Source organism: Elephantulus edwardii, unplaced genomic scaffold (genome assembly GCF_000299155.1).
Source record: "Elephantulus edwardii isolate Elephantulus edwardi_28Jun2011 unplaced genomic scaffold, EleEdw1.0 scaffold00104, whole genome shotgun sequence".
Taxonomy (NCBI): domain Eukaryota; kingdom Metazoa; phylum Chordata; class Mammalia; order Macroscelidea; family Macroscelididae; genus Elephantulus; species Elephantulus edwardii.
In genome coordinates this window covers 4,963,159-4,978,380 of record NW_006399854.1, presented here as the reverse complement: position 1 = coordinate 4,978,380, position 15,222 = coordinate 4,963,159, and positions in this window count along the sequence as shown.

Here is a 15,222-nt window from a genome sequence, read left to right as displayed (position 1 = left end):
TAAGAGATAGTGAGAAGAGTTGGGACCTCAGAAGGCTTTTAGGACCAATTAGTAGGCTCTGTGTCCAGGAGAAAATGAATATACTTACCATTAATGTTAATGCTTATCCATGGCTCTTCTGGGAGGATCTAAATCGTTGAAGCGTCCTCCTTTGTTTCCATCTGGGAGCTGGGGCCTGTCAGTCCTGTCTGTCATGAGGACCTGATGTGGGCCACCTTGGCATTTTAACTTTCTTGTTTATACTTAAAAGTACATTCTGACTACTCAAAAATAATGAACACCTATTATTTTTATCATTTGAAGAAATCACAAAATTGTAACTCCTCAGTCCAAAGTCCATGAATGACTCTTCTGAGATGAAAAGAAAATCATTCTAAGTAAGTGATCAAAATAATCCAGTGACATGGTGTTTGTCAACATAGTAAAGTGAACATTGGAGCAAAGTCTAAGACCAAACAACTATATCTGTCAAATGTCTCATTTATTTCTCTTATTACAGATCAAAAGCAAAATTTTCCAGTGAACATCTAAGAATTTACCAATTCATAAGGTGCATTCCAGTACTATTTCTAGCAAGATCTATAGAAATAGTCTTGATTTCTGCTTCTCATAGAGAAAATATGGCCAAAGCATAAGCAGCATATAGATCAGTTCTCTCTCAACTCAAAGACTCATTGCTGTTAATTCAGAACCAACTCACAGTTGATCCTACAGCAGGTTTTCAGAGGCTGTAAATTGCACAGGGGGAGATGGCTCATTCTTCTCCTGAGCTGCTTGGGGATTCGAACCTCCAGTGAGGCATCACGTTTGGACTAGAATCACAACTCCCTACCACCTAGACCACCAGAGCTTTTCTGTTTATATCACTACCAATAAAAGGAAAGGATCATGCCTGGTGGTGTAGTGCATAATGTATCTGCCTGCTAATTGAAAGGTGAATGATTCAAATCCACTAGCTATCTGTCCTCTTAAAAGAAACCCAAGAGTTGCTCTGAGTCAGAACTGGTTTGAGGGCATTGCGGCTTTGGCTATGTAACTCACTCTTTAATTTTCCCAGTCGGGTATCTCATCCTATTTTTTCTTTTTCCTGACTTTTCCCTCAATAGTCATCTTCTTTAATCTCCTTTTTTTTTTTGTCTCCTTTCTTTTAGGGATCTCTGGTGGTTTAGTGGGTAGGGAGTTGTACTGCCAACCCAAAGGCCTATGATTCAAATCTACCACCTGCTCTGATGGTGGAAGAGATGAGAAGACAGGCATTCTTTTCCAATGTGATTTACAGCCTCTGAATATCTGCTGGCAAGTCAGCAATGCGTCAGTTCTAACTTGACAATGAAAGAGAGAGGATACAAAAATATTGAGAGTGACACTTTAATTATATTTTTACCTATTTAGAATTCATAGCATATAAAAAATCCATAAAACAGCACATGCAATATGTTTAAAAATCGAATCTTTATATACCTCTTTCAAAACACTAAGCAAACGTGTAAGTTTATACAAATGTACTATGTTGTGATAAATTAGCAAAGTCATCATAAAATAACATTAAAAATTGGTACTGATAAAACAAGTTGAACTAAATTTTAATAAATTATTATTGGAATACCATAGAAATATTATGTGGTTTGTTTTTAAGAGTACCATTTTTAAAAGTTTCACTTATCATTGTTGGATTGCCAAGAAATTATTTTGCAAAATTTTTCCAAGTGTGGAAAAGAATTCTTTCCCAACTCATAGGAGACTGTGAGGAGACATTACAAGTAACCTTTAAATTCTTTCTCTCTCACTTTCAAATTATATGACTTACTGCTTTATAACTGAGTGGTTCTGGGCACTCAAAGGAGCTTTATGTACATGTTTGCAGTAATGAGGTATGTGTGGGGCTGTATTTCTGTATTGTGGTGTGGATGTAATATGAGGTGAGCATATGAATTTGGAGACTTGGCAATTTGTGTGTGTAGAGTGTATATGGGATCTGTGTATGTTTGAACATATTATGCAAGATTGTGTTTGTGTGTCAATTTTATGTGCGTTGAATTTAGGAAGATGTATACATGATTTATAGATGTGTCTGAAAGGCAAGAGTTGTGAATGTGAATGTGTGTGTGTGTGTGTGTGTGTGTGTGTGTGTGTGTGTGTGTGTGATAAGTACAAGTGATGAGTTTATCTCAGGTGGGAGCTTGTAGAGACTAATTAAGATTAAATTATGCATCCCTGAACTTTGACTCTGAACAAGGATCTCTCTTCATCTAATCTCATCTGACTCTTATCAGAAGGTTGTTTTCTGTCGTTTGTTTCTGCTATATATGGGGAAATAATATCCCAGACCAATACTAGTTTGTGAGGCCGAAAGAAAGTGTGAGCTTCAAGTTGCTCCTGCAGCCTCTACTTGCCTTATGATAAAGAAGGTTGTTGAGGCTCGGGCAGCACCAAGGAGGTCAGAGAGCCAGACTGATAGATGTCCAGGGTCACCCAAGGACCTCAAATTTTAGTAGGCAGTAAAATGAATGATTTACTGCCTCTGAAAACCTAACTATGGGTTGGTTCAAACTAGACATGACAGAAGAGAACAAGGAAAACTACTTACTGGGTTGCAGAGAGCCGTTTGTTTGCTTAAGGAAAAATAAAATTGGATCAAATAGAAAAGATAGGATAAGATCAAACAGAAATAATGCAAGAGCATATGTTGCACAGATAAGTACAGATTCCTGAAAATTTGTTTTAATTCACTATGTGTGTGATGTGTCTTGATGTAAAATTATCCTTTGTTGTGGTCACTTTACATTTTTATTTAAGAAGTTAATTATGGTCAAGTAGGTATGGTTAAATATTTGTCTCTTTAGCCATTTTTATGTGCACACTTCAAGGACATTAATTACATCCACCAGTTTGTGCAACCATCCTCCCTATGTGTGTGTCCAAATTTATTCACTGCCCTTAGTAGAAACTCAGTGACCCAGCTTCAGCAAGACTGCCCCGTGTCTATCTCTCACTGTCTCTTCCGCAACCACTAATGAACTCTGGTCTCTATGCATTTGTCTAGTCTAGATATTTCACATAGGTGGGATAATACATGATTTGTTCTGTTGTGTATTACTTATTTCACTTGGCATAATGTTTTCAAGGTTCATTCCTGTTGTAAAATGACCTGTTTTCATTTTACGGTGAGAAAATGAAGGGTGTCTAAGGTAAACCCAATCATTTTGTAAGGTCACAGTGAAAGGAGTAGTCTTTTCATTGCAGCATACCCTCTAGGGAGCCAAGAGTGATTCACTGGAGGGAAAAAGAATTCTAACTTCTCGCTTCCATCTGTGGAAAATAGCACTTTTAATCTTTTTCTGAAATATTATTAGAACAAAAAACAAACTCACTGTCACTGCGTTGATTTTGGCTAATGGTGACCTAATATGATACAGCGGAGTTGTCTACTAAGATTTCCAAGGCTGTGACTTTTATGGAAGGACTTACCACATCTTTCTTTCATGGAGTAACTGATAGATTTGAACCATCAACCTTTTGGCTAATAGCCAAGTGATTAACCACTGTAACACCATGGCTCCTCAAATTCTATTCTTTGAAATGTTCAGACTTCTTAAAATTTCCATAAGAAGGAATGCAACAAGTTGATTAATACTTAAGATACCTTTTGGCCTCAAAAATGCTAGAGTTCTGTGATCTTAAGGATCACAAAAGACAGAGAATATAGGTGAATTTCTGTGAGAAAAAGCCCATTCATCTAAAACAGTGGAACTGGAATCAAGAATTCACTTTGTCTTTGTGTGACCTGGGAAATACTGAACCTCTTAACCACAGTTTAAAATGATTTCCCAACCATTTTGTGGTAGTGAAACGTGATGCAGTCTATGATGTGTTTGGGAAAGCCATGATCTTCTATAACAAGTACTTCAAGTCCTCACTGTCAGCAAGCAAGGTTTTATCATCTACATAACAAAGGTCATTGATAAGTCATCCTACAATACTGATGTTATATTCTTCTTCAAAGAGTTGAGCTTGTCAAATAATTTGCTTAGCATACAAATTAAATAGGTATGATGAAATGATACAACCCTGATGCACACCTCAATAGGCAGCTCAGGAAGACAAAGCAAACTACTATAACAGAATACACAGAGACCTGGAATTGGAGAGTAAGAATTTGTACCATATTTCTCAAGCTGAAAGAACTGAAAAAACAAATTCAAGCCTCGAGTTGCAATACTGTGTGAGGCTATGGACAAAATCTTGAACGATCCAGGAAACAACAAAAGAAGATGGAGGTAATACATAGAATCACTGTACCAAAAAAAAAAAAAATTTAAAAATGGCCAACATAGAAATATTTCAGGGAATACTATATGATGAAGAGCCCATGGTAATAAAGGAAGACATTCAAGCTTCACTGAAAGCATTGACAAAAAAATTAAGCCACAGGAATTGGTGGGATACTAACTGTCATATTTCAAATGACAGATACAGCCCTGGGCATGCTCACTAGTCTAGACTGGTAGAAAATAAATTTCTCTCCTTTAAAGGTACCTGCTTAAGTTAAAACAGCACTGGAAAACCAAGACCCACATATTCTTCCTGTTCCTAGTACCCTTAGAACATCCTATAATTTCAATGTGAGTTGAAATACTTTTACCCTTGAAATATTCTTAGAAAACACAACTTTATAATAGCTGCCTCAGACAAGATTTACCTACCTGCCTCTCTAAAGGGTCTTCCATCAGGGTCATTCTCTATTCTGTCAACAACCTTTATTTTCTTTATAACACCTCTCACTAGGTCAGAGTTAGTTCTCTATTTAACTTTTCATTCATATTGTCTATGTTCCTTCACTAACATGTCCACTCCTTGAAAGTGATTTGGTTCATTACTCTATGCTAAGTTGTGCTATTTTGCACCATCAAGTTGTTTGTGACTCACAAGGAACCTGCAGGGGAAAGGAGGAACTCTTTCCTAGTGTTACTTAGTATTCTTTATGGGAACAGCAGTCAAGAAGTCAAATGGCATCTTACATGAAGAAAATCTGCTTCAAAACACCTCTTTAAAGTGTTAAAAAGCAAAGACATTGAGTACTAAAATGCTCCTGACCAAAAACATATTTTCAATTGTCTCAGAGGTATTCAAAAGCTGGACAAAGGAAAAGGAAAATCAAAAAAGAATTGATGAATTTTGGAAATACTCTTCACAAAGAAAGATGTTCAGATGGCAAATATTACATGAAAAAATGCTCAAAATCACTGACAATTAGAGAAATGTAAACCAAAACAACAATGAGATATCATTTCACTCCAGTAGCAGGAGCAAAGTTTAACAAGACAGTAAACAATAAATGTTGGAGAGGATATGGAGAGATTGGAACTCTCATACACTGTTGGTGGGATTTTAGTATGGTACAACCACTCTGAAAAGTGGTTTGATGGTTCAACATAAGAAAAACAATCAGTATAATACATCAAATTAACAAAGCAAAGAACAAGAACCACATGATTTATGCAGAAAAGGCTTTTGACAAAATCCAACACTCTTTTCTAATTAAAACACTCAACAAAATAGGAATAGAAGGAAATTTCCTCAACTAAGTAAAAAAGTATATACACAAACCCAAGAGACAACATTGTTTTCAATGGAGAGAATTTAAAGGAATTCCCTTTGAGAACAGGAACTAGGCAAGGATGCCCACTATCACCTCTCCTATTCAATATTGTATTAGAAGTCTTAGCGATAGCAATAAGACAAGAGAAGAAAATAAGAGGTGTCCAAATTAGCGAAGAGGAGGTAAAATTATCTCTATATGCAGATGATAAGATAGTATACTTAGAAAGCCCTAAAGACTCAGCAAGAAAACTATTGGACATACTTGATCAATTCAGCAAAGTGGCAGCATACAAGATCAACATACAAAAATCAATTGAATTTCTCTACAATGACAAAGAGAGTACAGAACTGGAGCTAAGAAAAAAAAAACAATACCCTTCACAATAGCTAATTACAAGATTAAATACTTGGGGGTAAATCTAATCAGAAGCACAAAGGATCTATTCAAAGAAAATTACAAAACAATACTACAAGAAACAAAAAGAGACCTGGAAAACTTGAAGAATATACCTTGCTCATGGATAGGAAGGCTCAATATTGTGAAAATGACAATCCTTCCAAAGGCAATCTACATGTTGAATGCCATCCCAGTAAAAATATCAATACCATTCTTCAACGAGATAGAAAAGGCACTCTCTAATTTAATTTGGAATGGAAAGAGACCCTAGGTAAGCAAAGCGCTCCTCAAAAAGAGAAACAAGGTAGGCGGCATAACACTCCCTGATTTCAAATCCTACTACACTGCCATGGTGATCAAGACAGCATGGTATTTGTATAATGACAGACACATAGGTGAGTGGAATAGAATTGAGAACCCAGAAATCAGGCCATATACCTATGGTCAACTGATTTTTGAGAAGGACATGGAATCAGTTAAGTGGGGAAACAATAGCCTTTTTAACAAATGGTGTTGGCAAAATTGGAAAACCATCTGCAGAAACTCAAACAAGACCCACATCTCACATCATGCACAAAAACCAACTCAAAGTGAATGAATGACCTAGGACTAAAACCAAGAATGATAAACTTCATTAGAAAAAAGCTTGGAAGAATTCTATAAGCACTAGTCCACAACATGAACAGCCTTCCAAGCATCTTGAAAAAACCTACAACCAGGAGAGGATAAAAGAGATTAATGGGACTATAATCTTCATTAAAGAGAAGCTTTGAAGAATGCTAGAAGTCCTAATCCATAACATAAACAGTCTTCCAAGTATACTGAAAAATCTACAACCAGGAGAAGATAAAATAGATGAACGGGACCTTCTAAGAATCAAATCCCTATGCACATCCAAAAACTTCTCCAAAAGGGTAAAAAGGGAAGCCACAGACTAGGAAAAAATATTTGGTAATGATAAGGGACTTATATCTAGAATTTCTAAAATACTCAAGTACCACAACAAGATAAACAATCCAATTGAAAAATGGGCACAGGATATGAACAGACACTTCACCACAGAAGACATTCAGATGGTGAACAAACACATGAAGAAATGTTCAAAATCCTTAGCTCTAAGAGAGATGTAAATGAAAACAACTATGAGATATCATCTCATCCTAGTAAAAATAGAAAAATTCAGCAGAACAGCAAACAGCATAGGCTGGCGAGGTTGTGGAGAAACTAGAACCCTTATTCACTGTTCGTGGCAGTGTAAAATGGTACAACCACTATGGAATGCACTATAGCACTTCCTCAAAAGTTGCAAATAGAAATGTCATTTGACCCAGCAATTCCACTACTGGGAATATACCCTAAAGAAACTAGAACTGCCACCCAAGCAGATATATGCACACCCATGTTTATTGCCGCTTTGTTCACAATAGCCAAGAGTTGGAAACAACCCAAATGCCCATCAACAAATGAATGAATAGAGAAGCTATGGTATATTCACACAATGGAATATTATGCAGCACTGAAAAACAAAGAACTCATGAAATATTATACAAAATGGATGACCATGGAGGACATTATGCTGAGTGAAATAACTCAGTCACAAAAAGATAAATACTGTATACTTCCACTGTTATAAAACAGAACTGACAGGGGGTTGGGGAGAAACTAAGAAAAGAGGGGATAAATAATGTATATGGCACTGGATCAGACAAAGGAGAGAACTGTATAAAAAGAATATATGATTAGGTATTATTGGTAAGACAAGAGTCCAGAATAAGAAAAGCATAATAAAGTGGTGGTGGTGGTGTGGGCTGTACAACAATGAAAAAACTTTCTTCCAAAGAAAAAAGCGAAGTGGGGGGAAGAGGAGGCATGGAGGAAAATGTACAACAGTAAATTAATGGAAATCCAAATTCTTTATAAATTTACAATAAAATCTCAATTAAAAAAAGCTGAACATAGAAATTCTATATGACCCAGCTATTCCACTAATAGGAATATACTCCAAGGAAAACAGAACTGAGACATGAAGGGAAATTTGTACATCTATATTCAAAGCAGCATTATTCACAATAGCAGGAAAATGGAAACAGCCCAAATGTCCATCAACAAAGAAATGGATTGGGACATTATGGTATATTCACACACTGGAATATTATGCAGTGCTAAGGAGTAATGATTTTGTGAAATACTATATAAAGAAGAGTCTAGAGAGCATTATGCTGAGTGAACTAGCTGTCTCACAAGGGCAAGTACTACATGAGACCATTCTTGTAAAACTAGAAGGATAACTATTTGTTGTTCACCATCAAGTGAGAAATGACCTATAGATGACCCTCCAGTGGGTTTTAAGAGGCATTTAATAGGATGGGAAGACACTGCTCATCCTTTTTCCTGTGGCGCAGCTGGTGGATTAGAACCTCATGCCTTTGGGATTGCAGTACCACTTCTTACCATGTGTATAAAAGTCCAAAAGAGGATCTATAACCAGGAGAAGATAAAAAAGATGAATGGGACCTTCTAAGATTCAAATCCCCATGCACATCCAAAAACTTCTCCAACAGGGTAAAAAGGGAAGCCATAGACTGGGAAAAAGTATTTGGTAATGACATGTCAGATAAGGGACTTATATTTAGAATTTATAAAATACTTGAGCATCACAACAAGATAAAGGTCAACAATCCAATTGAAAAATGGGCACAGGATATGAACAGACACTTTACCAAAGAAGACATTCAGATGGCCAACAAGCACATGAAGAAATGTTCAAAATCCCTAGCTCTAAGAGAGATGCCAATCAAAACAACTAATAGCAAAATTTAACAGAACAGCAAGCAACAAATGCTTGTTGTGGAGGTTGTGGAGAAACTGGAACACTTATTCATTATTGGTGGGAGTGCAAAATGGTGTAACCATTGTGAAAGGTGGTGTGGTGCTTTCTCAAAAAGCTGCAAATGGGGGGAGAGGGAGGGGTTTGTGCTGGGAGAAGGGTGCAACAATGAATGAATGGAATTCCAAAATCTCTGTAGGTGTTCATTGAAATGAAAAATAAACAAACTAAATTAATTTTTAAAAAAATTTGCAAATAGAGGTACCATTTGACCCAGCAATTCCACTACTGGCAATACACCCCAAAGAGACCATAACTGCCATCCAAGCAGATATATGCACACCCATGTTTATCCCAGCTTTGTTCACAATAGCAAGGAGTTGGAAACAACCTAAGTGCTCATCAACAAATGAATGGATAGAGAAGCTGTGGTATATTCACACAATGGAATACTATGCTGCATTGAAAAACAAGGAACTCCTACAATATTACTCAAAATGGGTGACCCTGGAGGACTTTACGCTGAGTGAAATATCTCAGTCACAAAAGGACAAGCACTGCATAGTGCAACTGTTGTAAAACAGGACTGACATCGGGGTTGGGGGGAGACTGAGAAAGATGGGATAAATAATGTATACTGCATTGAAACAGATGAGGGAGAAAACTGTTTAAAAGGGATATGTAATTAGGTATTATTGTCATGACGAGTCCAGAACGAAGGCTGCAGAGTAGAGAGGACTTGGGGGGAGGGATTGTAAAACAATGAAATAATTTTTCTTTTACTTTTCAAAGAGAAGAGTGAATTGGGGGGAGGAAAGGGTGGGAAGGAAGAAAAGCGCAACAATGAATGAATGGAAATCCTCAGTCTCTGCAAACTTTCATTAAAATTAATAATAATACAAAATTCTTTAAAAGTCCAAAAGAGGAAGAGGAGGGGCGTTGAGAGTGGGTAAGGGAGGAGACCACTAAGATAACAGAATTTGGTGGGCAGAGGAGGGGATGTATGAAGGAATTAGGAAAGATCCTATGTGGACTTGAAGAGATGGGGTAATAGTAGGTATATATCAGTGGTGACTAATTTTATTAAACACAATATCCCTGAGTGATCTTTTGAAATACAATGAGACTGCAGGAATGTGTGAAATGCGTTGTATAGGAATAATACACAATGTATATGAATTTTGTATGCAAACTAATATAAAATAAAAATAAAGTGGAGGTAAAAGTTAAATAAAATAAAAAAGAAGAAGATCCTCAAGAGATGGGCTAACACAGTGGCTGCACAACGGGCTCAAGCACAGCAGAGATTGTGAGACTGGTGCAGGATCAAGCAGTGTTTTGTTTTGTCGTAACCAGAGTGGTTCTGAGTTGGAACCAACCTGATCACCTAACAACTTTGTTTTGTCGTAACCAGAGTGGTTCTGAGTTGGAACCAACCTGATCACCTAACAACGACAACATCAATTGACTTTAAGGGAGAAGACTTATTCAATCTTTTTCTCCCTTGGAGTCACCAGTGGGCTCAACCTGCCAACATTTTGGCTAGCAGCTGAGTGCTTTAACTGGTGTGCCATTACATCTTCTATGAGTATATTAGTCACTCAGAAATGTTTTGTTGCATTAACAGACATGCTCACAGCTGGGCCTCGGAGTTCTTCAGCTGAACCTAATTCTCATAGACACCAATGTCAGACAAGGCCACTCTGTGACCATGATGAAGCAAAACAAAAAGATTACTCCATAATCACGACTGAAACCAGTAAAAAAATAAGAGCATGTCTAAACCACAAAATGACCAACACAGGGAGGTTAGTACAAAATGGTCAAGGCAAAAGGAAGGCACTGGAAGGATCACGAGAGTTAAAGCCGATAAAGGTAAATACTTCCACTCACACAATCCTACAATCACAGTAGCAATAATACGAGTGAATATATAGACACTCAAGCAGAATAAGGATAAGAAGGTGAAAGACTATACTCAGAGTTATGATAGAGATTTTGACATCTATATTTATATGCTGCAAATATATGTGTTAATAAAGTAAAGCATATAGGGACAAAGTTGTGATAACTCCTTAGTCATAACCAAATTCTTGGAAAGCATGAGTCACTGGGCCTGGGGGCTCAGAACCATAGTCTAAGGATTAGTCTAAGGGTCAACTGGTATAACATTCCACAAAGACAATGTTCTATATCCTGCTTGGGTGGTAGTTGTGGTTTCTTTAGGGTATATTACCAGTAGTAGAACTGCTGGGTCAAATGGTATTTCTATTTCCAACTTTTTAAGAAAGTGCCAAATTGCCTTCTTACATGCCCACCAGCAGTAAATAAGGGTTCCAGTCTCTCCACAACTTTGCCAGCAGTTTTTGTTTGCTGCTCTGTTAGACTTTGCTATTTTTACTGAAGATGATCGAATAGTTATTTTTATTTGCATTTCTCCGATAGCTAAGGTTTTAAACATTTCTTCATGTGTTTGTTTGCCATCTGAATGTATTCTTTTGTGACGTGTCTACTCATACCCTGTGCTCATTTTGCTATTGGATTGTTTACCTTTATCTTGTTGAGGTGCTGGAGTATTCTATACATTTTAGATATGAGTTCCTTATTAGATATGTCATTACCAAATATTTTTCCAGGTGTGTGGCTTTTCTTTTCACCCTGTTGGAGAAGTTTTTTGATGTGAATAGGGATTTGATTCTTAGAAGGTCCCATTCATTTATTTTGTTCTCTCCTGGTTGGAGGAAAAGTTTTTCTTCCATTCAAAGACGATTGGAGGCAGACAGCTGGAGGTTGCTACTACAATTCACAGTCAGCAGGCATCCCTTCCTTTCTCAAGGTCACAAGTTGGTGCTGGCGCCTTCAACACTGTATCCAGCACAAGAAACAGGAAGCAGGAGAAAGGACAGAGACGTAAAGCCATGAAAAATAGTTTATACCCTTTTAGGGAAGTTTTGCTAGAATTTTAACCCAACAACCTCTGCTTGATGGGCAGTTATTTCTCTTTAAGATTACAGCATTACAAAGTTTAAAAGGATGGCAAGTAATAAATGTTGGAGAGGTTGTGGAGAGATAGGAGCCCTTATACATTATTGGAGGGATTGTAAAATGGTACAACCATTCTGGAAGGCAGTTTGGCATTTCCTCAAAAAAGCTGAACATGGAAATTCCCTATGACCCAGCTATTCCACTGCTTGGAATATATCCTGAGAAAATGAGAACTGAGGCACATACACAGACTTTTACTCCAGTGTTCATAGCAGCATTATTCACCATCACAAGAACATGGAAACAGCCCAAATGCCCAACCACAATGGGATGGATTGAGAAATTATGGTACATTCACACAATTGAATATTATGTAGCATGCAGGAGCAATGATTTTGTAAATTAATACCTAACTTGGGAGGGACTGGAGAATATTATGCTGAGTGATCTAACTCAGTCCCATAAGGACAAATACTGTATAAGACCATTATTGTTGAATGAGTATGAGGATACAAAAGGAAAAAAAGGCAAAGCAAAGGGATGAGGATGGGGGGCATTAATCATAGAATCACACAATTTGATGAGTGGGGATGGGGCAGTAAAGGAAATGGGAAAGATCCAGTGTGAAAAACAATTATATGGACTTTGTATATAAACCAGTGTAAAATAAAGAAGAAAAAAATTACAGCCTTAAAAACACAATGGAGGGTTGCTATGAGTCAGAAGCAACTCAACAGCCATGAAATTTGAGTTTTTAGTTTTCTTAATGCACTCTGCTTTTAATCACAGAGTTTGAAATTTGAGTCTACCCAGAAGAATCATGGACCTCCTTCTGAAAGTTTTGCCTTTTAAAAACCATGTTAAGCACAGGCATACATGGGGTCACTATGAGTTAGAAGAATCCTCTCAACAGCAACTAGCTTTCTGTTTTCACTACTGGGGTGAAATGGATTACTTAATATGGCTCTACTAGCCACAGTTTTTGTGGCTCCCACACAACAATTGGGTGGAATTATGCAAAGAAGGTGCGTGTGGCCTACCAAGGGTATTCGCCAGCAGCCAGCTCATTAATAAGGCAAATAAGGTGTACAGAAGATACTGCATGGTTCAAAATCAAGAAGGAGGTCCGTCAGGGATGTATTTTGTCTCCATAACTTTTCAATCTGTATGCAGAACAGATCATCTGGGATGCTGGGCTGTGCAAGGAGGAATGTGGCATCAGAATTGGAGGAAGATTCATCAAAAACCTGCATTATGCAGATAACGCAACCTTGTTTGCTGAAACTGAGGCAGACCTGAAGCACTTGCTGCAGAAGGTCAAAGAATGCAGCCTTCAATGTGGATTGAAGCTCAACATCAAGAAAACAAAAATTCTTACCACTGGGCCAATTGTGGATGGTGAAGAGATTGAGATGGTTAACAGTTTTAGTTTGCTTGGTTCCACAATTAACACTCTTGGTACCAGCAGCCAGGAAATCAAGAGACGAAATGCATGGAAAGTCAGCTGTCATGGACTTCTCCAGAGTACTGAAGAGCAATGACGTCAGGCCGGAGACCAAGGTGAGCCTGATCTGGGCCATAGTCTTCTCAGTTACATTCTATGCATCAGAGAGCTAGACAGTAACTAGGGATGATAGAAAGAGAATTGATGCCTTTGAGCTGTGATGCAGGAGAAGAGTGTTGGATATACTATGGACTGAAAGGAGAACAAACAGGTTCTTCCTGGAGAAGGTGAAATCAGACTACTCCTTGGAGGCAAGGTTTCTGAAGCTTCCTCCCTGTAAAAGTGGAATTATGCAAGTTAGGTATGCAAATAGATTTCCATAGACCCTAAGAAGAGAATTGGCCAGTTTATTCATTTCACTAGGCTTAAAAGAGAGTCAATTTCAGGGAAGAGAAAGATCTATACAACCAAGATAAGAGAGCTGACAGTAGAGTGTGTTCTTTGGACATGGGCATCTTATACTGAGAACCTTCTAGAAGCAGCACAAAGAGTGAGGGCTGTAACACTAAGAGGGAAAGAGATGGTGAAAAGTAGCAGCATTAAAGAGGTAACAGAAGCAGCAGGAGTAGGAGCCTTGAAGGAGATGGAGCGTGGACTTCTTGGACCATGGAGTGAGAAAACTGAGAGCTTCTGGGTAGGAAGCTTGTTAACAGAGCAGGGTATCTCTCTCAGTACTGGGTGGCAGGGCTAAGTTTGTTGGTTCTGTGGAGATTGCAAAATGAGGGCCTTTGAACTCAGGCTTCCTGCTGGATATAGGTATTTATGAGCACTTATCAATGGAGTTTAGAATTTACTAACACTTGCCTGAGCAGGGATAAAGTCAAGTGTCAGAGGGACTGAGAGCAAGGAAAAGGTCTGCCTGCAGGTACACTGAGACTGTCCTAAGCAAAGAACTGTATCCAGATGCGTTCCTGATTTTGAATTATAACCTGTTACTTCTCTAATAAACCCCATAATTTTTAATATTGTCTGTGAGTTCTGCATGGCCATTGCAACAAATGAGCAGATCCATCAGAGAAGTAGACAGTACTGTGGGAATGATGACTGATGTCAGAATTTTAGTAAAAATGTTGCTGAGGGAAGGTATGTCTGTTCCCTGCTTCATAGCAATCAGCCTTGGGCTGATTTTTACCTTTGGCTGATTATCCCCTTTGGGTGATACTCTCTTCTCCTCCTGAAGCTCTGGTGACCTAATAGCTCTAGGTAGGGGGTTGTGCTGCAAAAGTGGGCTGTTTGAATCCACCAGCTGCTCACAGGACAAGATAGGGAAACGTCTGTCTTGCAGTTGTGTCCATGCACAACAAATCCTCAATAAAGTAAAGAATGACCCTCTTCTCTTTTCTAAATGTAAATGCTTCCTGAATCGCTTTCCCTTCTAAATCCAAATAACCTCCAGGCCCTAAATGCTCATGTTTGAAAAGTCACCTTCAGGATCTGTTATCTTCAGGTCTGAGACAGAGAAAAGAGCAGGCGGATCTGAACTCAGACATCGGCTCTGTCCCTGATCTGGTGGGTAACATTGAACAAACTACTCAACCTCTTGACGCCTCTGTTCTCTTCTCTGGAAAATAGGGCTAACATTGGTGGTCCTGAGCAGATGATGTAAGAATCAAATGAAAGGGTTCAGTATGTATCTGGTGTGGATCAGGATTCAGTTAATACAAACATCTGTGATCCTCTATCTTCTTTCACTATTGTTCCTTCTACTCTAACAGTTCTACTTCAGGAAAATTCAAGTCATGGTCTTTTCAATGGCTTCCTATACATTTGAAAGTTGGACACTGATTAAGGAGTACAGAAGGAGAATCAACGCCTTTGAGTCCTGGTGTTGGACAACAGTATCGACTATGCCATGGGTTACCAGAAGGACAAACAAATTTGACTTGGAGAAAATGCAAGCAGGGTGCT